This window comes from Neofelis nebulosa, chromosome 1 (genome assembly GCF_028018385.1).
Source record: "Neofelis nebulosa isolate mNeoNeb1 chromosome 1, mNeoNeb1.pri, whole genome shotgun sequence".
Taxonomy (NCBI): domain Eukaryota; kingdom Metazoa; phylum Chordata; class Mammalia; order Carnivora; family Felidae; genus Neofelis; species Neofelis nebulosa.
In genome coordinates, this window is record NC_080782.1 from 75,593,695 (window position 1) to 75,615,321 (window position 21,627).

Consider the following 21,627-nt stretch of genomic DNA (forward strand, 5'->3'; position numbering starts at 1 on the left):
GGCAAAGCAGAGTAAATAAAGGTCAGGTTGTTTGCAGATTTAAGCCAGTTGCCTGCTCCACTGATGACGGTAGATTTAGTCATCCTCCTCCTTCTGATACAGAGAGAGAGACACCCTTACAAATGGAGATTTAAATGTCTCTTACAAAAGGTTAACTTCTACTCGGTTTTCAGAGCTTCTACCCTGTGTCTGCTGTTTCTTAAAAATAACCCTCTCACGATAATCCTTATGCCAAAGAAACATTTTGGAGTGGCAAATTCTGCTCCCTTTCCATATTAAGGATAGATGACTAACAGCAAGAGACCATTTAATGCTACATATAATTTTTAGGAGTTGAGTTTCCCAAATTCTATTCCCACCTCCCACGATGTCATCTCTCAGGTCATATAAGCACTACCTCCAAGTAAGACACATTCCTTACCATCCTTTTCTCTCCTTTCTTTCACCAATGTATCATCCCCTGCCTCTTGTTCACTCAAGTCCTTGCTCATAACTGGCTGTCTTACATAATAAACTAAATTCCCCCAAAGCGCAAATAGACACAATAGGGCCATGTACCCTATTTTAGAGGATAAAACATGACTGTGCCTTTACTACCTGTATAGGCTGAAAATGTGGTCACCAAAAACAATTTCAATGAATAAACATCCTTTTAAACATATGTGTGTAGATGTGTGTGTGCGTGGACAGTTGCATTTTTGTTTTGCACAGAAGCACAACGTGCAAAATAATTCTCTTTGGGGATAATGCATGCCACAGTCATGGGCAACTTTAAATTTCTGTGGTTAAATGAAATTTCAAAAATTCTGTCCAAGTTTGATGTAAAGGGCTTACTGATCTAGGTCCTTTGAGAAGTAAAACTTTTCAAAAATACAAAGCAGGAAATTGTGATCACTAAGCAGAGTTACCACTGTGATGTTCCCTGTGTATGGCTTATTCAGAGCCCTACAAAAAAGAACACAAGGTAAGCTGGGGGCTTCTGAAGCTCCAGCCCCATGCTTCTTCAAGGCTGCAATCCTGTGAGCTATTCTTGCAATGGCGTTTGATGTAAAATAGTGAAAACATCAGATTATCCTAAGAATACCGGTTTAAAAGGAGGAATTTCTGGGATTGCTTTTTTTCTGCTGTGACCCAGAAAGACCCACCAATCCATGGGCAAGCAAATTGCGAGTGTGACAGGACCAGCACAAATTGCTCAGTTATAATGAAGGACCTGGAGCCACCTGTTCCACAGCAGGGATAAATCACAGTCCCTGTTTCTATAAGGGACTGCTAGGGAAGGGAAACTGAATATGGAGAAGATTCTAGAGCCAATTTGCTATTCCAGTACTCTTGGGTTCCTTTTTTTTACTAAAGAACAGGGGAAGAATTCTTTTCTACCACTAATTACTCATAACTACCCATAAAAAAAATGTGTCCATAAATACCATTTTTGAAATATAGATGTTCTGATGAAAGGTCTGGCCTACATTAGCTCAATTAATTTACACATGTGTTCTCTCCTAGCGCTGTGGGCAACATAACGTCTTCATCATCACCCCTGAAAGTTTTCCAATTTAATCTCACTCAATTACAATCACTGCCTTGGGTTATTCATTCTAATGTAGTTTGCATTCTGTCCACAATGCTCCCAGTCACCTGGTCTCCACTCACCCATAATATGCTGGTTTCATTACTCCAACAGCCATCTCCTGGACTTTTCTTTAATAGTCACAGCAAACAAACTGAAAACTCAGTATTGCTTTCTGTCCGCCCTTGGGATGTGACCGCTGAATGCTGCTTCACATCTCTGGGAGGCAACCAAGCTGCTTGAACTGATTTTTCTAGTCAGCCCTTTGCCCCATGTGGTCTATTTTGATTCTATCAGCTTATGCCGAGGACGGAGGATACATGCCCTTGAGTGAACACCCAATGCCAATTTGAGTCCATTTTCTTCCCTTGTTTTAGCCAAGCATGGCTCCTGTCTCAGACTCTCATTGCCTTTCCTTCTGCCACCACAGCTGGTTGCTGTCCTATAGTTTTATCTCCCCCAGTGACTAAAGTACAGGATTGATTTCTGCACTGGGAGGAAAGAATTTAATTGGTGAATAACAGTCACTTTTATTCCCTTGCATTCAGCGAATTTACAAGCTATCTCAGTATTTCAAAAAATAGGGCCTTCAGGCAGGAGTAGCATTGGAATCTGAGCATCAGCCATCTATCTACCTCAAGCACTCAGAGCCCAGTGAAGTTCAGTTGTTACTTAGAAAACCTTAATAGGCACCATGGGACCCTAACACAATCTCTCTTTCACACACAGAAGCAGTCTGCCAACTTTCTAAAGAACAAAGACCTAGTACAGCAGCTCAGCTCTCCACTTTCCTTTCAAGCTCTGTTCCTGTTCATCTAATTTTTGTGTATCCCAAATTAAATTACTTAAGGCATATTCCCCACTAAAATTACAACTAAACTAATGCTATAGAAAAGAGAAATATTTGTCGGTCTTTCTCAGAAATTTAGGAATTGAATTAAGTATCAATACTTCTTTTTAAAAGAATATATTGGGGCCCATTGTATCCCAAGATTCAAATAGCAAGCGCAGCCCCTACACTAAGGGGAACAGAGGGAGCCCCTAAAGGCTGTGCCTTCCTGCATGAAAATCCACAAGTTATCACCAGGTCATTCGATATGTTGGCTTAGCCACAGGGCCACCTCAGTTCTGTGCTAGAGAACCAAACAATATCAAACTGCCCTGCATGCTGGTATTGAAAAAAGCCAGCTGTGAATACTAACATACAAAAATAAATACAATGTCATAGGACATGGATCCACTGAACGAAGTAACAGAAGGATTTATTTTGTTCCTTTGATATAAGACAGAGAAAACTCACACTGAAAATCACATAGGAGAGAAGGTGAGTAGTATGAATGTGACATAAACTGAATGGGAATCTTGGAACCTGTGAATGGGAATCAAGGATGAATTAATATCTTTATAAACCTAACGGTCTCATTCCTACCCCTCACTTCCACTCTCACCCCCATTCGTATGTAATTTACAAATAATACTAAATTATACATTTGGTATAAAAATTATCCAGAGATGGATTTCCCCCCATAATGACAACTTATATTACTTCTTGAAATTTCAGTTAATAAATTTTCTCTAATATGTTCTTCTGCTGGTGTGCTAGGCATCTGCTAAAAATGCCAACAGGCTATTTGTTATTTCCACATCAACAGAAATAATAATTAAGAGTATGTGAAGATAAGAACGAAGTCACGCAAAGGTGGTAATTTTTATTGTGGTGGCACTCACGTTGTTGTTGTTGCTGTTGTTGTTGTTGTTGCTGTTGTTGTTGTTGTTTTGAGATGTTGTTAAGGATGAAACAGTAAGATAAAATTTTTGGAAGACACTAAGGCTACTCTTAAAAGACAGAAAAGAGACTTTTATAAATAACTAAGAATTAATCAACTATGAACGGTTAAGGACAGCCCCCCCCCCAAGAATGTGCACTTTGGCATGTAGATTATTTTGAGCTGAAGGCACTTGAGACCCTGCAGGCTCAAGAGAAACTTTTGTCCCTCACTTAACCACACACAAGAATCTAAATTGAGGATCTTTCTCAGAATTAGGGTTTTTAGCAGAGATAAACTTTATCTGGGTGACCCATCTATACAACAGGGCAAACATCTAATTACCAAATACTGCTCTTCTTATTGCCTAGTTGAGTGCATTCCTCTTAAATCCCAGACCCCTACCCCATCTCCTTAATTCAGAATGACATATACACCTCATTTTGCCTGTCATTGGAATTTCCATGTTTATGTAGATTCCCCATATGTACACCTATTAAATTCTATTTTCTCCTGTTTAGTTGCCTCATGTTCATGTGATTCTTAGTCCAGTTAGAAGGACCTTTGAGGGGACAGGAATTATTGCTTCTCAACAACTGTAATTTAGAACTGTGCTATATGAGCCAGGCGACATGTTACAGGAAAACAGAAACTAGATTCTTGCTTTATTTTGGGGAAGGAGGAAAGGTATTAGGGAAAGCTTGGGAAAAAGAAAGCATTTGAACCATGTCTTTGGTGTTGAGTGGTTTTTTTGACAACTGACTGGTTAGAGTAGGAGGACAGGGCCAGGATTAAATTCTAGTAGGATTAGTAAAGCAGAAAATGGAGAAAGCAGGCAGCATACAGGCTGTATCTGTTTGCTATCAATGTTATTAAGACAACTACTGAATTCTTTTTTTCTGATTTTCTTATAACATAAACTTCTGATCAATAATTTATTCTTCAAAAAGGACCTTTTCACTATAGATTAGCCAGTAGAAGATAAAGTTACATTTTTCTAATGAAGATGACAAAACCGAACCAAAAACAAACAAACAAAACCATTAATAGCATTGAGCCACTTCAAATATCCTGAGACAAGTTTAAGCCTTTATCAACTTACAATGGAACTTCCTTTTAAAATTTTGCCAGAGTGGGGCACCTGGGTGGTTCAGTTGGTTGAACTCCAGACTTTGGCTCAGGTCATGATCTCACAGTTCATGGGTTTGAGCCCCATGTTGGGCTCTGTGCTGACAGTTCAGAGCCCGGAGTCTGCTTCCCTCTCTCTGCTCCTTTCCTGCTCATACTCGCTCTATCTCTCTCTCAAAAATAAAGAAACATTAAAAAAAATTTTAAATAAAATACAATTTTGCCAGAGTACAAATAATTGTATCTGTTAAGCAGAAGACACAACAAGAACTAACATTCTAAATTTTATGACATAATTCTGACCAACAGAAATGACAGAATAGTAGAAAAAGAGCAGACTTGTTATGAAGATATAGTTTGGGGCCTGCCAATTAAAAATATGTACTTATGGGCAAAGGTTCTACATCTCTGTTTTACCATATGTACAATGAAATAAAAATGATCTATGTAGGGGAGGAAAAATAATTTTTCCTCTACCCTTCAAGTTTCTTCACTGAGATGCCCCCCCCCAATAATATAAGATACATTAACAGGAGAAAAACAAATAGAAGTTTAGTAACACATGTACCTCCAGTATACATGAGAGATACCCTGGAAAACTGAGTAACTACCCAAAATGGCCCAAGTTACCACCTTAAATTCCATCTCCAGCTAAAGACAAAAGAAGATGTTGGGGTGGTAGGGGCCAGTTATGGGAGATTATCAAGAAAAGCACAGTAAACAAGGGTAAGGTTGCTATGGAGATTTAAGTCCTTGCCTTCTTCATTAATAGCAGTTGCTAGAGATTTGGAGTCATCCTTCACTTCCTGGTACAGAGAGGGATTTCCCCTATATGTATAAACGTCTCTTACGAAAGGGTAACTTCTACTGTTTTCAGTTTTTCCTGTCTGCTGTTCCCTAAAAATAATCAGCCTAAAATAACTCACGTGCCAAAAAGAAATATTTTGAGGTAGATTCTGCACACCTTCATCTACTTTTCAACGGTGTGCATTGGGCAACTTCTGGTTCAAAGTACATATCTCATATATTGTTGGCATTATTATTATTGAATATATAAAGTCACTAAGCCACCTAAAGTTCATAATAAACACCTAAAGTTAGTCCAGACTTCAGAAAAACAATTCAAACCATTCAGAGAAAAGATGCATATGTCTTTACAGCCATACATTCTGAACAGAAATAAACATTTAGAGAAATAGAATACAGCAAAAAATAAATAAATAAATAAATAAATTCTAAGTTTACAATCTTGACTCAATTTGGTCCATATGCCCATGCTATTTTCTTTTGCTGAATTTTCCTTTTTACTTATTCAAATTATATTATTTAACAAATCAGGCAGGAATTGCTTCCGTATGGCTAATCTAATCTTTGCTTTCTTCCCACATGGAACTGTTATTTTCCTTTATTCATTTTTGCATTGTCTCTCTTTCCTCTTTTTTTTTTCTTTTCCTGTTTTATTATTAGAAACCAGTGGTTTGCTGAAACATTGGAGAAAGCACAGAATGCTGGTAACTAATACTGCACCCTGCTCCTGAAAGATACCCACTTACAGATGTCACTGAGCCACACAAACATGGATAAGGGTAAGAAAAGTGCATCACAAATACCTCATTTGAGTTTCTCCACTCCAAGTAAAGCTAACACTAAGACCTATATGTCATGAAGCTACATCAGCAGCAGTTTCAACTCCCTGAGGACAAGGACCAAAATATCCATTATTGAAGTAAGAAGTCTATTTCCATTTTGTACTTCAGCTCTCTATTTCTGTATAAAAAATACATTAAGAATCATGCAAGTATATACTCTGCTTTTCATTCAGATAATTTTGCATGAATTATCTCAGGGCAAAAATATAAGTTAAATCCAAATGCATAAAAACAACTGCAGTGAATAATAAAATGGCACTTAAAGTATAGACTTAAGCTGTCAACATATCCCTCAGTAGTTTACTTTACTATCAACCTAGTAAAGCATATATAAAAAAAAGTGGTACACTATTTTGCCCTTAAAGGTTAGATTATGACATATACTAAAAGCATGACTGTTCTCGAAGCATAAAGTTGCATGCCAACGTATGTATTCTCTGCCTTCAGTTCTATAAAATGTATATTTAGAGTGGTTATCAGAAATACCAACTGATTGCAATATTCGTAACAATAAAAGAATCATTTTCTAAAATAAGGCCCACATCATGGAAACACTAATTTCAGTATTTCCTAAAATTAATGTGGGAGGAAGGGTGTGTCTGTGTGTGTATCTTTAAAGGGTATTACCGCGAAAGAGAAAATGTATATACCAAAGTAACAATAAGAAAATGTCTGTATTCAAAAAGAGGTAAAGGTAAAGTAAAAAGCCTCTGTTCTTAGAAAATCATTGACCCCCTTACCCTCCTCACATATGCTCCGATTAGCTCAATAGCAATCTTTATCTAATCTAAAGTCTTCAACCTTGAAAAAGCACTCATCTCTATGCAAAGCAATTAGGGAAAAAGTGTTCCCTGCACAAAGTAGTTTCTCAATAATGATGCTTTGGCTATCCAGAACAACATGGATAGGAGACAGGCATTAATGAGTCAGGTCTGCTGGAAATAGCACACATTTTAGAAATCAAAGGTTTTGCTAGAAAGGGCATAATTCCATCTCTGAAGGTCACAGAGTCCTTCACATTCACTTCATTTCTGGATATTGTATGCTGAAATTACAATCATCCTCCTAAGCCTGGTTAGCATCTGCTGAAACAGGTCAGCAAAAGGAATCCAACTTTAACACAACTGAAATTCTAATTATTTGTACATGGTCATTATTTCTGGGGAAATTATTGCAGGGGCACATATCTGTCTAAATATGTCCATTGAATTTTTATTTTCTGCTCTTTTGCTCTCAAGCATATTGCTGTTGCTGGAACAACTTACCAAGAAAAACTAAAAAAAATTCTAAATCCTTCAAAAAAAAAATAGTAAAGCCGGAATACTAGTCTGAAATAGACCTACACTCCCAAACCAAGCATTTGTACTACAATTTATGTTAAATTTTATAACCTTATACTATAGTTTAAGTTGAAAGTTCAAGACATGCACTGTAGTTTCTTCCAAAAATGGCCACGATAAGATTTCTGGTCCCATATGCTTTTCCAGAACTTTGCCACTCTCTCACCAAGAGGTGTGGTCTATTTCCCCTCCCTTTGAAATTGAGCAGGACTCTGCCACTGCCTTGACAAAGAGAATATAGGAAGAGGTGTTGTGTGACTTCTGAGAGTAGGTTAAAAAAAAAAAAAAAGAAGGCAATTCAGCCTTTGCTGGTGTCCCTCTCTTTCTCTGGGTATGAGCCTTGGGAGCCTTCTGCCAATTTGTAAGAAGTCCTGCTACCCTAAAGCCACCAAGTTGGCAAGATCACATAGAGTGACAAGAGACAGAGATGCCCAGAGAAACCTTCAAATAATTCCAGTCTCTAGTCTTCGAATCTTCCAGCTGGGTCCTACACATTATGGAGCAGAGACAAACCAGCCCACCATGCATTGAAAATATTTTTGACCCACAGAATCGCTGAAAATGATAAATGATGTTTTGTGTTACTAAAGTTTTAGGAAGTTTTATTATACCATTATAATAATTAGAACACTTCCATAAAAGAAATAAAGAGCAGGGGTGCCTGGATGACTCAGTTAGCATCCCACTCCACTCAGGTCATGATCTCGTGGTTCGTGGGCTTGAGCCCGTGTCAGGCTTCATGCTAACAGCTCAGAGTCTACAGCCTGCTTTGGATTCTGTGTCTCCCCCTCTCTCTGCCCCTCCCTCACTTGCTCTCTCCCTCTCTCAAAAACAAATAAACATTTAAAAAATTTAATAAGAAAATGTATTAATTATTGAAAAAGAAATATAGAGCAAACTTGGGGCAAATGTTCCATTTACTGCACTGTCTCTTGCCTTCATTTTTACTGCCTTTGAAGAATAGTGTAAACTTTCCAAATCAGTATTCAATTCCTTAATGAAATGGAACTGCATGTCCTATCAAATATACAAATATGAATGATATAATGCCCATTAAATACTTTGAACTATCAGTAAGATCAAAGTATATGTAAAATCTTCCCAAAGGAGACCGAAAGATCTGCCATTTGCCCACATTTTCTGGGACAACACCCATCACACCTCTTCCCATACATATACACACTACCTTTAATATGGCCAACAGATAAAACAAAAGACAAGATAGATACATGTCTCTCTTATTCTTCATTCTTACATCCAAATGTAGGAGCCAAAGGTAGGCTGCCTCTAAATGGGCCACTTTGACATATTGATTATTTCAAATAAAAGTTACTTAAGAGACAGTCTAGGCAAGAAAGACACTCAGGCCCTTCTCTGTACCCCTGGAAACAGGAAATAAAACTCTCATGTGAAAGGTACCCTCCCTGAAGCAAGAAATAAAGAGACATCTTTATCATCAGAGATGGGAAATTTAGAGCTGAGAAAGCTGTATAAACAACCTTTATTTACTTCTTACCAATTTATGCCACAACCCAAATTCTGTTTAAAATTCCTTACTAATTGGAGCTGCCAAAGTTAAGTTTTCTTTGTTTTGTCAAGTCCTCACAGATGTATTGTCTCTTTGTCTAAAAAGTACAAAACTTCCAGCCTTGGTCATTTCTTTAGGATTCAATTTCATTATTGAGCCCCTGTGCACATGTAATAAAACTTTGGTTCTCTGTTAATCTCTCCCTCCGGAAGATGCTGAGGGTAAAGAAAAAGCTTTCCCTGCCTTCACAACATTCCAGCTTCTTGTCCCTGAGAGTAAAGTCCAAGCAAGAGAAATTAGTAACTTGAGGGGACTGTCAGAAGAAATTGATAACCTTCAATGACAAATCTCTAAACAGAGAGAAGTAATAGTTTAATGAAAGATTTGCTCATTACCTAACTTCCAATTAAAAAATGAAGGTTGACACCAAAGTTTTGCAATTCTTACATATTTGCAATCATCATCATAGTGACAGATTTTTTTTTTCAACGTTTTTTTTTTATTTTTTTTTTATTTTTGGGACAGAGAGAGACAGAGCATGAACGGGGGAGGGGCAGAGAGGGAGACACAGAATCGGAAACAGGCTCCAGGCTCCGAGCCATCAGCCCAGAGCCTGACGCGGGGCTCGAACTCACGGACCGCGAGATCGTGACCTGGCTGAAGTCGGACGCTTAACCGACTGCGCCACCCAGGCGCCCCGTGACAGATTTTTTTTTAAGGATGTATTAAGCACAGACACTTCCTCAAAGAATTTCAGGGAATAAGAAAAATGATAGTCTTAATTTCTCTGAAACTAATGTTTTATTAATCTTGCAAGTCTGAAAAACTGTTCATCTGAAAACAATCTCATTTATAATAGCATTAAAAAAGAACAAAATACTTAGGAATAAATTTGACCAAGGAGGTAAAAGATCTATCCACTGAATGGGGCGCCTGGGTGGTGCAGTCGGTTAAGCGTCTGACTTCAGCCAGGTCACAATCTCGCAGTCTGTGAGTTCGAGCCCCGCGTCGGGCTCTGGGCTGATGGCTCGGAGCCTGGAGCCTGTTTCCGATTCTGTGTCTCCCTCTCTCTCTGCCCCTCCCCCGTTCATGCTCTGTCTCTCTCTGTCCCAAAAATAAATAAAAAACGTTGAAAAAAAAATTTTTAAAAAGATCTATCCACTGAAAATTATAAGATCAGTGAAAGAAGTTGAAGAAGAAGCAAATAAATAGAAAGATATGCTATGCTCTAAATTAGAAAAATTCATGTTGTTAAAATGTACACACTATATAAAGTGATCTACAGATTTAATTCAATTCCTATCAAAATTCTAAAGTCATTTTTCACAGAAATAAAAAAAAAATCCTAAAATTTGTAAGAATCACAAAAGACCCTGAAGAGCCAAAGCAATCTTGAGAAGAGCAAAGCTGTAGGCATCACACTTCCTGACTTCAAACAATATTACAAACTACCGTAATCAAAACAGTATGGTAGCAGCATAGGGGTACACACATAGACCAACAGAACAGAATCAGAACCTAGAAATAAATCCACACATAAATGGTTAATTAATTTATGACAAATGAGCTAAGAATATTCAGTAGGGAAAGGATAGTCTTTTTAATAAATGGTGTTAGAAAAACTGGATTGCCACATGCAAAAGAGTAAAACTGGACTGCTATCTTACATGATACATAAAAATCAATTCAAAATGGATTACAGACTTGAATGCAAGACCTAAAAGTGTAAAACTCCTATAAGGAATCATAGAGATAAGTTTCTCAGACATTGGTCTGGCAATGATTTTTTTGTGTTTGACATCAAAAGCAAAAGCAACCAAACCAAAAATAAACAAGTAAGACTATATAAATCTTAAAGGCTTCTGCTCACCAAAGGAAACCATCAACAAAATGAACAGGCAACTTATGGAATGGGAAATGGACAAAATATACACAAACCACACATTCAGTAAGAGGTTAGTACCCAAAATATATAAGGAACCCATACAACTGAACAGCAAAAAAGCAAATAACCAAATTAATAAATGGACAGAGGACCTGAATAGATTATATCTTCCAAAGAAGACATACAAATAGCCAATAGCTGCTCAACATCACTAATTAGGGAAACACAAATCAAAATCACCATGAGGTTATCCTAAACCACTATGTTAGGATTGGTATGAAAAAGATGAGAGAGAACAAATGTTGCCAAGGATGTGGAGAAAAGGAATACCTGATACACTGTTGGTGGGACTATAAACAGGTATAGTCACTATAAAAAATATGATGGAGGTTCCTCAAAAAATTAAAAACAGAATTACCCGATGATCCAGCAATCCCACTTCTGATATATATCCAAAGAGAACAAAACTCTTATCTTGAAGAGCTATCTGTATTCCCATGTACACTGCAGTATTTTTCACAACAGTCAAGGTGTGGAAACCATCTAAGTGTTCGTCAATGGATGAGTCAATCAAGAAAAAATATATATATATGTGATAAAAATGTGATATATATATATTTTTTGTGAAAATATATATAATCAAACAGTATGGTAGCAGCATAGGGGTACACACATAGACCAATAGAACAGAATCAGAACCTAGAAATAAATCCACACATACATGGTTAATTAATTTATGACAAATGAGCCAAGAATATTCAGTAGGGAAAGGATAGTCTTTTTAATAAATGGTGTTAGAAAAACTGGATTGCCACATGCAAAAGAGTGAAACTGGACATTTTTGTGAAATCACACACACATATATATATTATATATGTATGTCATATATATATATATATATATATATATATATATATATATATACATATACATATACATATACACAAAGATACATATAATGGGATATTATTTAGCCTTAAAAAGAAAGAAATCATGTTATTTGTGGCAATATTGATGAAAATGGAGAGCATTATGCTAAGTGAAATAAGGCAAACAAAGAAAGATGAATACTGCATGGTATCACTCATAAGTGGAATTTTTAAACAAAAGGTCAAATTCATAGAAACAAAGTGGAAAAGTAATTGCTAGGGGCTGGAGGAGGTTGGTAGAAGGGTACAAACTTTCAATTATAAGATGTATAAGGTTTGAGTATCTAATGTGTGACTATAGTTGATAATATTATATTGTATAATTGAAATTTGCTAAGAGAGTAGAACCTAAATATTCTCACACACACAAACTCACACAGACTCTCCCTATGGCACATCAACAAGTCCCCAGAACATGTGCTGAGGCATCCCCAGGGCCAGCGGTACCAGAGAGCTCTGCGTGAATATGAAGAGTGTCAGAAGCAGGGTGTGGAGTGTGTGTCTGCCTGCCTCCTTCACAAAAGGAGACCGAGGGAAGACCAGACGGACAGCTCCAGGCCACCTCGCCTGAGAGAAGCCTTCTGGGAACCTGCATCCAGCAATGACAATGCAACTGTGAGTGACAGTGATGACAGCATGACAGACCTCTAACCACCGGAATTGTTCACCAGAAAGGACCTGGGAGGGACTGAGCATAGCGACAGCACCAATGACTTTCTGACAGAAGAGGAGGACAAGAAGCCATGACACCCAACAGAGAAAGGCCCTGGGGACAGAGAAGAGATGGAAATGGACTGGGAACTGGCCCTCAAGCATGGGAAGAGATAGTTGGGTTCACTGAAAAAGTTCAAAAGTCATCACCATACACCTAAGAGCTTCAGCTCTTTTAAACAGTCATGTTAATAAACGGCTGCTGGAGAAAAACAAAAATTAAATAAATAAATAAATAAATAAATAAATAAATAAATAAATAAATAAAATAATTGTTATAATGTATATGTATATCAAGTCACCACATTGTACATATTGAATATCTTACTACTTTTCAATTATAAATCAAAAACTGAGAAGTTATTTAAATAAAAACAATAAACTATCTTATGGTTATTCTGCAAACATTATAGAGCGACTAAAATGTGCAGTGGGAAATTCTAGGTATTTTGGGGTATGAGGAATCTTTCAGAGAAGTATAGTACAGGAGATAAGGTCTTCCCATAAATAACATAGAAAATGATGAAATAAAGAAAAACAGATAGGGTTTTTCAGATATTAGAGAGATTGCTTCCCTATGTAGGAGAACAGTCATGAAAGGTCTCATCAATGGATAGCAAACTGAATATTTGGGGAAGAAAATTCCGTGAAGAAAAATTAACATGTATAAAAGCTCAGAATTTGGAAAACATCATTGAGATCAAGAGTGGATAAAATGGAAATGGGATTGGAAAGGTAAAATAGGATTAATATTAGGGGGAAATATTAAGGTGGGAGATTGGAGTCTTTGAATGATAGGAAAAGTCTGAATTGATTATTTAAGAAATAGAAAACAATTGAAGATTTCTGAACAAGGGAATGACATAATATGGGTTGTACTTCAAGAACAGTGATGCTTTTTGCTTATATGGCACTTTATCATTAAAAAGCATCCCAATGTATTTTACCTCATGTTTGTATCACAAACCTCTATGAGGCATGTAGAGAAGAGATTATTATCAAATAATCCACCCCAAGTCATAGTGTTATTTGGTGGCATAAGCCAGACTCAGAGCCAAGCTGTTACTAAGGTACAGCAGCAGGCTCTCTACTAAAATGCAAAGTGAGCTAGTTGGTGGTGTATGAAGACGAACTGACAAGTCAGGGAGGCTGTGAAATAATCCCTGTGAAAGATGATCAAAGTGGGGACAAGATGAGACTTGTCTCCGTGATACAGGAAGCAAAATTATCCAGGTAGAAGAATTTAAACGGCATTCTTCACTGGAAAGCAGCAATTGTAAAACCGTTGAATTTTGTTTCATATGTACTGCCTTCAGTAAATCATCCTATGACTCTCCAGTTTATAAAAAGAGACTTTATGAAGCTCTTAGTAACTAAATTACCAGCATAGAAAATTAAATGGAAAATATACACATTCCTTCCTACAAAATAAAATCTTAACAAATTCTTATTTCAGGAAGTTTATTTTAACGCTGGATTATGAAAATATCATGCTCTGACACTTACAGTGGAATGATATCAAAGCACAGTATTACAAAGGTTTTAAAACATTCAAAACATTCTAACAAGAGTAAAATTCTCCTTTGTATTCACTTCAATCACCATAAGGAAAATCACCACAAAGTAAAAGGATAAAGTGCTTCTTTTTCTTTCTCCTAAACCTTAAAACAATTCAAAAAAGTTCCATCAACAGTTTGGACTTATACATACAGATCTAATTAAAAAGCCTAGAAGTGCAGGCCAAGCTAAGTCTTAAGCATTTGAAATTGCTAAAAATCGATACGAAATTAACATGGTAAACTATGGTTAGTCTTGAAGATCTTTGCAAATTTACAAAATGCTTCCAAATCATGGCAGCTCATCTCAAATGTTCCAAGGAAGCAAGACAGTTTTGCCATATTTCTATTTTCCCATGAATGGTAATGATAATTATTCCCCCTTCCTCCTGAGTGGCTTGTGCTGTGCCTTATTACAAAGGGGGAAAACAATGATTTATAAACATTGGGCCAAAGAGAAACAGGGCCAAATGGATATACCTGAGCACCAAGAGTCCCCAGGGCAGAATAAATGTCCAGGATTTCCACAGAGTATGGGCAGAGTTTCAAGAGCTATTTGAACAGAAAATGAACTAAAACAATTAAAATGTTGATGCATTTTAACTGACACAAAATCACCTTCTCTCCTTCTTAACAACTCTGCCAAAGCTATCTTCACAAGCAAATGTCAGGAGGCACAGTTCACAGTTAAGTCGACAATCAAACAAGAACAGCTGCATGTGTCTGGCACATTGGAGACTCCGAGAGCATTTACTAAACAGACAACCGAGGAGCCACATTTGGTAAGTAAGGACAGTACCCACATTGAAGTTCATGAGAAGATATTCTACCAAAGTCCAAGAGAAAGGGGAAAGAATGTTTACTCCCAGGAATGAAAGCATTCACACTGGCACGCGTGTGAGCCTCATCCTGTGACACTCAGAGCTCTTAGTGCATTCATTTTCAATCTCTCCCAGATGCAACTTTATAGGTCAGAAATACCTAATGCTGGATATGCTAAGTGGGCCCTTCTGTCTGTAACAAGACCACCAAATGTACTGAAGGAAGTGCCTCAAATAATGAGGGAGAGAAGTGCCATCAGTGTTTCTCCCTTTATTGTAATACTATCACAGTCACTTTATCACTCAGATACCATTTTTTAAAAAGAACTCATTGAACACCGCAGAAAATACTCTTCTGCCTACTGAAAAGTATGCTGATTGGAACTCAATTGGCTTAATCTTTTTAGTGTTTTGATCTTAAGGGTTTTTATTCATCTCAGGCTTTTCTATCAAGAAAGATATTCTTGTATGATCCCTGTTCATCAACTAATTGGCTTGACTTGAAAGTCACTACATCTCTGTGTAAGTTCTTCTATTTGCAAGATGTTAAAAGGATTATAAAATCTATAATGTAAACTGCTAAAAAAAATTTTAAACTTCATTGTTAAGACTGTGGTTCATATACATTTTATTTTTTTAATTCCTATTAATTTTCAATACATCCATCATATTCTTTCCCGAGTATATATCAAATATCAACGAAAGCTTCATGTGTTCAGAGTCAAGAAAGGATTGCAACTTTCCTCCTGAATTCCCTGTCTAGGATGTTGGTTATTTTCACTTATACTTTGACCTTGATAAACTGTCTCAGCACACTAATAATAAACATAATCTCTTCAAAGAGGCATAAATCAGCTGATCAACATGCCAACTACAGTGAATAACAAGGGATAAATGAGCCTGTTGAAAAAATACCCAGAATGATGCCACTAGTGATAAGGAATTGGAGTAAGTGTATTAAAATGAGATGACCACTGTAGGGGGGAACGTGGCTGGCTCAGTCAGGTGGAGCAAGCTCTTGATCTTAGAGTCGTGAGTTCAAACCCTATGTTGGGTGTAAAGATTAAATACAAAATTCTTAAAAACAAATAAAAAATAAAATAAAATGACCACTATAGTGTTTATATCTCATAGCTCTCCCATGTTGATAGGGCGCAGATATCTGTCAATATCAATATCACACGCCCCAGTGTTTTGCTGGAGGGTTTCCATACAATAAGTTAAGGTACAACTTCAGCCCAAACTCTCCCCAACCATACTTCTTCTCTTTCCCTTCACCTATTTTCACAGGTAGAATGCTGATGGTAGCTGGCCTCAGAAGCAGTTCCCGAGTATAAATATCAAATATTACACAGAAGGAATCCCTGTTTGATGTGATGTAGGTACGTCAGATCTGATGACTTCCCTGATGAAAACACTAGCAGATTCCACAGTTAGTTTTCACAATAAAATCCTGGCTCCTTCCAATGGCCCTGAGTGGTTTGACTCGGGCCACACCAGCCTTCCTCCTGTACCCCTAGTGGCCATTTATAACTTTGAAATAAAAATAATAGCTACCTCAAAGGATGCTTTAAACATTAATGGAAGTTCATATTCATAAAGGACTGGGAAGTATGTCTGATACATACTAAGTGTTTTGCTGATTGTTCCTCCCTCTAGGTTTGTGTATTTTCTGTCTGCTTTATTAGGAATGTAATTATGCTAGCTCTCAGCTAAACTGGCCACTCCTCAGAGCAGCCTTCCCAAACGTCTCATCCAAAGAAGCAAAACCACTCACCTTGACAGGTTACCCTTTCCCTCAATGCCTTCATTGCTTTCTGTCATTATCTCCTTCTTATATTTCTTCCTTTCATTCTGTCATTTCTTATTATGACACAAGCTCCATGAGGGCAGAGACTCTGCTTCCTTTTGAATCTCTCGTTCTTGACATAGAACTTGAACATATATTGGGTATTTGTCTAAATATGTGTTTAGTTAATTAGTTAATGGGATCATGAGATCTGGATCCCAATTTCATTATTTGGAAAGTCTCCTAATTCCTCAGAGTTTCAATTATCTCATTTATAATTAAAGATAATTACTACTTCTCTACCTGTGCTTCAGTTGGAAATGCAAATTGGCTAATCTACATGAAAGTGCTATAGAAACTGTAAATATTACTCAAATATTAGTTGTTACTTTAAAGAAACAAGCTAAAACAGTAGAATAAGTATTAGATCACAAGTCAAAAGCCTAAATGCAACTTCCTTCCAGTCTTTATTCTGAGACTCTGAGTAAACGTACTTCCCTGAGCATCTGATTCTTCATTAAAGAAGGATGGTAATTTGGTTTTATGAGAATTACATGACTCATCTAGACAATCATAAAAGTCGTGTGAATATGTATAAAAGGTTACTTACAAAATAGTGGAATCATACCAAGACAGCCTTCCCATTCCCCTCACCTTGATTATACTTTAGACAAGCATCTCTTTGACTATAAACCCTGATTTCCCTTTCTTAGGGCATTTTTTTTAGAAAACTTGCAATTGTAAATTCTTTCTCTGAGAGAAATCTTCTCTGAGCTTCTTGTAACCCAAAGATATTTTCCTCTAAGACTTGGGAACCACCCACTTGAGAAGTAATCATCAACAAAGATACTACTCCTAACTCTGAGTTCCATAGGAAGGTAGGAGCTAATTTTGATGAGCAACAATTAGCAAACACACATTGTCTAATCACATTGACCAGTGTCCTCAGGTATGTTTCCATGAATTCACTCCAGTGCTTAAAAACTCTTCTACATTTTATTTCAACAGAATTGAGTTCACTGTCACCTTTATTCCAATAACCTCAATTCCTATTACAATAGAATAAAGACTTCCTTGACAGTTTAAACTGTCTGGTGAAATTTTTCTTTAAACAAATTATAGGAGTGTAAACAATGGCTCCTTTGGATTAGATTGAGTTTATCACAAACTCCACCAAAACAATCTGGATCAGACTGAGTCGTGACCATCTCTCTCAAACTTTTCTATCCTCAGGAGTATATTTTTAGAGCAGTTTTAGGTTCACAGTAAAATGGAGAGAAATATATAGAGATTTCTCAAATAATGTCCTGCCCCCACACATGCATAGCATCCCCTGTTATCAACATCCTCTACCAGGGTGATACATTTGTTACAACTGATGAACCTACATGGATACATCATAATCACCCAAAGTCCATAGTTTATCTTAGGATTCACTCTTGGTGTTGTACATTCTATAGACTTGGGCAAATGTATAATGACATGTATACAGCATTTTAGAATCATACAGAGTATTGTCACTGCCCTAAAAATTCACTGTGCTCTGCCTATTGATTCCTCCTTCCTCCACTCCCTGCCCTAACCCCTGGCAACTTGGGTTTTCCTGTTTCCACAGTTTTGCCTTTTCCAGAATGTCATATAATTGGAATCATACAGTGTGTAGCCTTTTCAGATTGGCTCCTTTTACTTAGTAATATGCATTTATGCTTCTCTGTGTCTTTTCATGACTTGATAGTTCACTTCTTCTTAGTGTTAAATAATATTCTATTGTGTAAGATATACCAGTTTATTTATCCATTTGCCTAATGAAGGACTTGTGGTTGCTTCCATGTTTTGGCAATTCATGTGCACGTTTTTGTATGGACATAAATTTTAACTCCTTAGGGAAAACACCAAGAGGTGAAATTGCTAATCACATGATAAGTGTATGATTAGTGGACTGGAAACTGTCAGAGGCCCCTGAGTGGCTCAGTCGGGTAAGCATCTGACTCTTGATTTCGGCTCAGGTCACGATCTCATGGTTCATGAGATCGAGCCCCACATTGGGTTATGCTCTGAGAGTGCAGGGCCTGCTTGGGCTCCTCTCTCTTCCTCTCTCTCTGTCCCTCCCTCATTTTCTCTGTCTCCCAAAATAAATAACTAAACTTTAAAAAAACAGAAAGAAACTGTCAAACTGTATTCCAAAATGGCTGTACCATTTTGCATTCCCATCAGCAATAAATGAGAGTCTTTGTTGCTCCCTCTTCTTGCCAGCATTTGGTGGTGTTAGTGTCCTGAATTTTGGGCATTCTCACTGTAAACTGATAATTCACTGTTGTTTTAATTTGTATTTTTCTGATGACATACAATGTGAAGCATCTTTTCACATGCTTATCTGTCATATTTGGTCATCCTTCAATCTTTTCTCATCTTCTCATTTCTATGTCAAATACATCTAAAAGACCATCACCTCCAAGTTTCTCCTTAAAATTTATGTTCACATGCAAACAATTTGATGACAGTGATTGTTCAGTTTGATTGTAAAATCTTTGTAACACTTGTCATTGTTGTCATTCAACATAACTCATTTCAGTGCCTCAGTCTCTACTCCTGTGAAACGAGTAAGCTGGATCAAACAATTCCTTTCTAGTCGTGTTATTTGGGGAATCGAAAATGTTTTTCAGAGGCTTTCTCAATATCTTGATACTGCATCTATAATCCCTTTGGATGCTTAAGGGAAGATACAGGGATGATAAGCCCTCTATCCAGAACATGCAATGTAACTGCCCTGCATAATTTTTTAAGGTTTGAAATGTATGGATTTTTACAATTTTCTTCCCATAATCACTACTATCCTGAAACTATATTTACTAGCAATCTACTTAAACCTCTCTCGGATAAATTCAGCTCTGAATGACACATGGTGAAACCAATTTTAAATACTGGATGTCAAAATTAAATCGACACTTATTTAGCAGGAAATTATGACACTGCTTTAAATTTCCAAAGATTTCTGTTGCTCTTTTTAGAAGTTATCAGTCCCATGAAAAATATCACATTGCTGTCCTGGATTTGTTCTGAATTTAGACTTACTCATCTCATACCTTGCCTGTGGGTCTCCCCAGTTCCTGAACTTCTCTGCTCAGAGTATCCCTAAGTTTAGAACCATTAAAGCATCTGCTTTTAGGAGATACATTCGGAATTTCCAGACAGAAATACCCATGAAAATCAAACCAAAGGTGAGTATCAGAGTAAATCAGATTTATATTTGACTCAGTGACTGATTTTCATTTGATCAACTGCCTGATTTCTTTATCATCGTTTTGCAGGTGAGTCACCATTAAATGTCATGGTTGCTTTATGTCAAAACAAAGTGAAAATCTGTTACTATCAATCTGTGAACATAAATTCAAATATAGTAAAAACTTCCTTGAGAACCTATGATAAAATCTTAGCTTTTCAAAGAACTAATCAGTACAAACAGAACACAAAGAATGCCCTCCATGTTTCATTTGATTTTCCATTTTACAACCATTTGATAGTGACTGTCTTTTTGATATCATAAACAGTTAGCAGACGAGTATAGAAGAAACAGTTATTCCTTAGATATAAATATTATGGGTTAAGCTCACTGCAAATCAATGTAATACAAGAATCTTAAAGAAACAAACTACAAAGAGCTCCAAAAGAAGCAGACACTTGATATTGAACCATATAATATAAAGTAACATTTAAATGGTTTCAAATGACTTATTCCTTTTTAAAAAATAATTCTAAGTAATCTTTTAGATTTCCAGGATATATTCCCCCAAAAAAATCTTAATAATTACTTACACTTATCCATTAGTAATCAGAAAAAAGAAAACATATCTAGCATTTACTGAACATATACATTGCTCATTTATTCTTCAAAACGTCCTTACAAGGGAAGAACTGCTACTTTCATTTTATAGATGAGAAAACTAAGGCTTGGAGTGCCTAAATAGAACTTATCCAAGGACATAAAATAGAAATGTTAGAGCCACATTTGAAATTAGTTCCGTTTAACTCGAAACCTATCCTTTTTTCTTTATACTACACTGCCTCTGGCATTAAAAGAATGTTCTACTATCAGGAGAATAGAGGCAATGTTAAAAAGAAAACATCCAATCTTGGTGATACATGTGATCTGTCCTTCAGTTTCAGCAAAATGGGAGGACTGAAGTGAAGCCTAGGTTTGATTTAGAGGCTTTGCTATATTGTTTCATTAGACAGGGGAACTACCAAGCAGTACGTTTTATATGGTTTCTATGAAAAAGGATTTGGGGACTTGATAATGGAGGTAATTGTGCTTAAAAACATTTTGAAATAGATTAAAGAGATAACAGTGAGAAATCAAACATCTCCGTGCAAATATAATGGCAGCCCATGTTCCTGGCACAGATTTTTCTTAGGAGTTTGCAAAGACATAACTACAATTCAGGGCCAGAGATAACTCTTTAGTTACAGATGCCATAGAGAAATTTGTTTCTGTAGCCACATTTATGAAACCCAATTGCCACTTTGTCCATACCCCTGGAACAAAGACCTTCTATAATATTTGGTTGTTTTTCCTAAAGCAATGTTCTAAATTTATTGCTCGCAAACTCAATGACCTTAAAAAGAAACTCTCAGTGCTGCCTGAAATTAGTGAACATTGGAATTAGATGTTGTTACTTTAAAACTCATCTTGTATTTCCAGACTCATTGCCTATGACTCTCTCATGTGGACTCTTGTCTAGCAAATGGAGGTTAATAACTATCCTAAACCCAATCCATCCTTGAATTTGTTCATGCTGCTCTCCCTACCTGAAAGAGTCATTTCCCAGTGTAATACTACCACCAGTACTGCCTAAAGAATCCCTAGATTATCACTATTACTTGCAAATAATAGAAAATCCAAATGGGGTGCCTGGGTGGCTCAGTCAGTTGAGTGTCCCACTCTTGATTTTGACTCA

At 36.8% G+C, this 21,627-nt stretch overlaps 1 pseudogene; it reads left to right on the forward strand.

Moving 5' to 3' along the window:
- The window catches only part of LOC131516921 (surfeit locus protein 2-like), a 68,975-nt pseudogene extending 56,277 nt beyond the window's left edge, over positions 1-12,698 (forward strand).
- The last annotated feature ends 8,929 nt before the right edge of the window (positions 12,699-21,627 follow it).